This window comes from Rhinolophus ferrumequinum, assembly GCF_004115265.2.
Source record: "Rhinolophus ferrumequinum isolate MPI-CBG mRhiFer1 chromosome 15 unlocalized genomic scaffold, mRhiFer1_v1.p scaffold_54_arrow_ctg1_1, whole genome shotgun sequence".
NCBI lineage: Eukaryota > Metazoa > Chordata > Mammalia > Chiroptera > Rhinolophidae > Rhinolophus > Rhinolophus ferrumequinum.
Window position 1 is genome coordinate 702,033 of NW_022680357.1, and position 4,912 is coordinate 706,944.

Consider the following 4,912-nt stretch of genomic DNA (forward strand, 5'->3'; position numbering starts at 1 on the left):
TTCCTAGTACTCCCCGTAAGACACATCTCAAATTCAGGAAAACATGTGCTTCAACTACCCTCCTAAGGTCCGATGTCTCAAAACAAATTCAACAAGAATGTTCAAGGAAATCTTTTAATTAAAAAAGGGCAGAGAATTAATTAAATATCCAGCTATAATATGAAATTGGTTATATCGATTAGATACATCCATTTTATAAAATACTATTCAACCTTTAACAAAATATGGTAGATTTACATGAACTAACATAGAAAGAGTGTCGTGATAATGCAAGTAGGAAAAAAGCAAATTACAAAACTGTGTGTGTCACATCTGATTTGTCTGCTATGCAGGAAGTCTGTCTTTCTCAGCTTCTTTCTCTCCCACATCTCTGCCTCTTAAACATTTCATTTTTTAGTGTACGGATTAAAATAAATTGGGGGAGGATATTTATTTAACTCTGCATAGTAATTTCTAGATTCTAGAGTTGTCTTGAGTTATCTGTAGAGTATGGAGGATGAGGTTTTGGGGAGTTTCATGCTGTGACATACAGCTGCAGTGTTTGGGTTTGTTTTTTTTAATAAAGAGCACAAATTGCTTTTTTTTTTCAATTAAACTTCATTGGAGTGACAATGGTTAGTAAAGTTACATAGGTTTCAAGTGAACAATTCTGTAGTACCTCATCTATATATCGCATTGTGTGTTTAGCTCTCCTCACATGTTGCTTTTATAATCAGAAAACAATCGTAAGAAAGGATTTGCAATGCTTCGGTGAGCTCTGAATGTCAAGGTATTGATCTTTTCCCTCATTTATATTCTTTCCATTTATTCACTCAGTACATGCTCTCTTAGGCCTTCTCTGTCCCAGACTCCATACTGGACCTTGGGCTGTGGAGCTTAGTGAGGCCTAGTCCCAACTGTGAGGAGCTCACAGATGTCAGAGAAAACCTAGCCTGATAGATGCTAGAACAGAGGAAACCCCAGGGTTATGGAATCACAGCAGAGGGACTTCCGGAGTCTTGAAGATAATATGGTTTGTTGAGAACAAAGGGCTTTTGGGTGATGGAGAACATTCTGTGCAAACGCCCGGAGGCAGGAGAGCTGTGTTTTTTTCTGCCCACCCCTCCACCCTATTCCACCCTAGTCCAAGCCACCACCATCCTTCACTGATCTTCTGTGGCATCCTGCCCCTCCAGTCTGTTCTCCACCTAACAGACAGAGCGATCTTTCAAAAACACAAATACACTACTAAGGCGTATGTAACAACTCACCTACTGAATCAGCTAGCCCTGAAAAGGAATGGTGCTGGAGTGTCAGGCCCATCTCTGGCCATCAAAAAAGAAAATAAACAAATACAACCATGTCATTCCCCTGCTTAAAACCAATCCCATGGCGTCCTCTTTCTTTCAGGACAAAAAGTCCAAAAATCCTTCACATGACCCATCAGATGTTGCATCCAATCCATCAGGAAATCAGTTGGCTCTACCTTCAAAAACTATCCAGAAGACGACCACCTCTTACCATCTCCAATTTAACCACCTGGCAACCACCATCTTCTCTCCCCTGGGTTTTTGCAGGAGCCCATTCATGTCTTTCTGCATCCAGCCCCCCAACCCCATTCAACCTCACCCTCTGGTCTAAACCCTTCAATGGTTCCTATCTTACCCAGAGGCCAAATCCAAGGCCTTACCGTGGCCCACAGACCCTACTTCTCTGACCTTTCATGGCCTCTGACTTCACCTCTTCCTGCTCCCTCCCTCACCTACCACACCGACCTCCGATCTCCGTTCAGTTTCTCCAATACATCAGGCTTGCTCCATCAGGGCTTTAGCCCTGGGTGACCCCTGCCTGCAATGCTCTCCCCCAGATTATCACAAGACTTTCTTCCTCCCCCTGTCAATGCCACCCTCTCATTTTCTCTCTCTCTGCCTTCAATGCCCCCCTCCCTGACCTCCGCCATCACTTTGAGTTTCTCTCTCTCTCTCTCTCTCTCTCTCTCTCTCTCTCTCTCTCTCTCGTTCTTATGAGAGAGAGGTGACTCACCAGCGCTTCTCACATTTGCTCCAGATGCAAAGCTGAAGCTTCCTGCCACTTGGGATGATGGAAGGTGGTTAACTGTGTTAAAGGTTGTGGCCATGGGTGTCGTTTCTCAAGTCTTGTGAGGCAGAGCCTGTTGCTGAAGCCCCATCGGGCAAGTCCAGAGAGGTGGGCATCTGGAACTGGGTCAAGCCCAGGCCAAGGACATGTGATGGGGCAATGACCTGGTCGTTGGACCAGAGTCCTAGGGGCTCAGACCAATGGAAAAGGTTTGGGACTTCTGGGGTTTGGCTGCAGATTAAAATCTATCACAAGGTCAGATTACGTCAGTCCTACCGTGACCTGTGTCCTGTGCCACCTCCCTCACCCTGTGCCACATCTGTCTGTCCTCATTTCCTACGACTCTCCCTTCTCACTGCCCACCGTTATCTGTTGTTCTAGAACACCCCAGACGCATTCCTGCCTCAGGGTTTTGGCACTGCCATTCTCTCTGCCTGAAATGTTCTTTCCCAGATATTTGCATGCTTATTCCCCTCTTCACTCGGGCCTTTACTTCAAAGGCACCTTCTCAGTCAGGCCTCCCCTGGCTGCAATCATACAATGCACACGCCTACCCTCCTTTCTCCAGACTTCATTTTTCTCCTTAGGAACTATCCCTAACTAACAAATGATTGGCCCTATCTATTGCTATCTCTCTCCATGAGCAGGTCAGCTCCCTGAGGACAGGGATCTTTGTCTGTTCTGTTCTTTACGATAGCTCCAGTATCGAGAGCAGTGGCCCGCACAAAGGAGGTCTTCAATAAATATTTCTGAATGAACCCCGGGTCAGGGCGGGGTGTTGAGCACCTATTATTACATGCCAGATGTTGTTCAGCCATTATTTTATGTATTACTAGAAATAAATGGGATGATCCCATTTTTGTTTTGTTTTTTTGAAAGTACATGTAATACGCAGAGCACGCAGTACACTGCTCCACGCAGCTTGGAGAGAGTGGCAGGGCGCCCCCTGGAGTTCAGTGTGAGGTAATGACTCTCCTTGTACGTGAAGAAAACTTGTCTAAAATACACTCAGCCCAGGTGTTAATAGCACTTCTCTCTGGGAGGAGGGATTCAAATTATTTTCACCATCTTTCTTCTTAGTAAGCTGCATTTGGTGATTTTTATACAATGGCAACAGACTGACTTTGTAATGTGAAAAAAATTAATTAAAAGTGTACTGAACCTACTAAAGTATCTTCCAGGTATAAAACAAATAAGTCATGGGGATGTAGTGTACAGCATAGGGAATATAGTCAATAATACTGTGACAGCGTGGGACGGTGTCAGATGGTTGCTGGACTTCACGTAATGAGTAGACATTTACACCACTCACGAAGTTATTACTCCAACAAGTCTACTACCCATCTGACACTGTAGACAGCTATTGCAATACTATTGATCATACTCCCTATGCTGTGCTTTATATCCTGTGACCATATATTTGGAACAAGTCAAAGTAAGCTAAGAAATGGACAGGGAAACACTTGTAGATATGGCCAGAACATCTCTACGTACAAAAGTTCTTGCTGAGTTTGCCTGATGTCTTAACAGAGGTGTGTGTCACATTTGGTGTGTGTCTGGTGGTACAGTACACCTACACCAAAATCCTAGATGTTAGAAACATCAGTATACTTACCCGTTTCAATTTTAGGTACTTTCTAAAGTCTTCACAGTCTCATACTGTGAAATAAGTAGGTTCATTTTTGTGATGATGGTAACCTGATATGTATCCCTAATAAGTAAAATGAGAAAATCAAATAATCATTATACCTGACCAGATTATAGATGAATGTATATGTCCTCACGTGCACTGTGTCATTGGAAGATGACAAAACAGAAGTGAATTCTGGCTTTTTTTATGAGTGCAGAACAGAGAGAAAAACTAGTAAAAGCTGAAAGAAAATTCATTGACGATAGAGTCTTCAAGTCTGCGCTGAGATAAAAGGAGAAATATGGAAAGGCTGACTCTTGCTTGTGGTGGGTTAGCTCTAAATTCTTTTGATGACCTAAATCCTGATGGTTTGGGATATGCAGGACTCGTCTATGAGTATACATTGGGAGAAGAGAAGTTCACATTTATTGAGAACTGCAACAATCCGCATTCTGTGACATTATTGGTCAAAGGCCCAAATAAGCACACACACACAAAAATCAAAGATGCAATGAGAGAGGGCTTGAGGGCTGTTAAAAATGCTATTGATAAGAATTGTGTAGTTCCAGGTGCAATGGCAGAAGCCCTGATTAAATATGAGCCCAACTTGGAGTTCAAGCATTTGCTGATGCATTACTCCGTATTCCCAAGGTTCTTGCTTTTGACCTTCAGGAACCACTAGTTAAAGTTCAAGTAGAATCAGGTCACCTTGTGGGTGTGGACTTGAAAACACAGGTGAGCCAGTGGTGGCAGCAGAAGTAGGACTATGGGATAACTATTGTGTAAAGACACGTCTTCACTCCTGCACTGTGATTGCCACCTGGTGGATGACATCATGCGAGCTGAAATGTCTCCCCTAAAAGGTTGAACTGAAGCTTCCTTTGTATGATCTGAATCATGAAGACTCTACAGAGTGAATCATGAAGACTCTACGGATACAGCTATGGGATTTTTGTTCAAGCTTCAAATGATTTTCCATGGAATTTTCTTTTCCCGTGTGAAAACAGGAGAGAACACTGGCACCTATTCAAATTCCAAAGTCTGAAATTATAATTACAGCATTTTTTTAATTGCACTCATTGTATACTGAGAAAGCAGGCCTTTGCACACAATGAACAGGATGTTTTGCTTTAGCTTCAGTAATATAAAAATACATGTTAGAAAAGTATATGTTATCTATCTTATTAAATAGTCCTTGAAAAACAA

At 42.8% G+C, this 4,912-nt stretch overlaps 1 pseudogene; it reads left to right on the forward strand.

The window, feature by feature from the left end:
* The first annotated feature begins 3,840 nt into the window (after positions 1-3,840).
* Positions 3,841-4,574, forward strand: LOC117019870 (T-complex protein 1 subunit zeta-like; annotated as a pseudogene).
* The last annotated feature ends 338 nt before the right edge of the window (positions 4,575-4,912 follow it).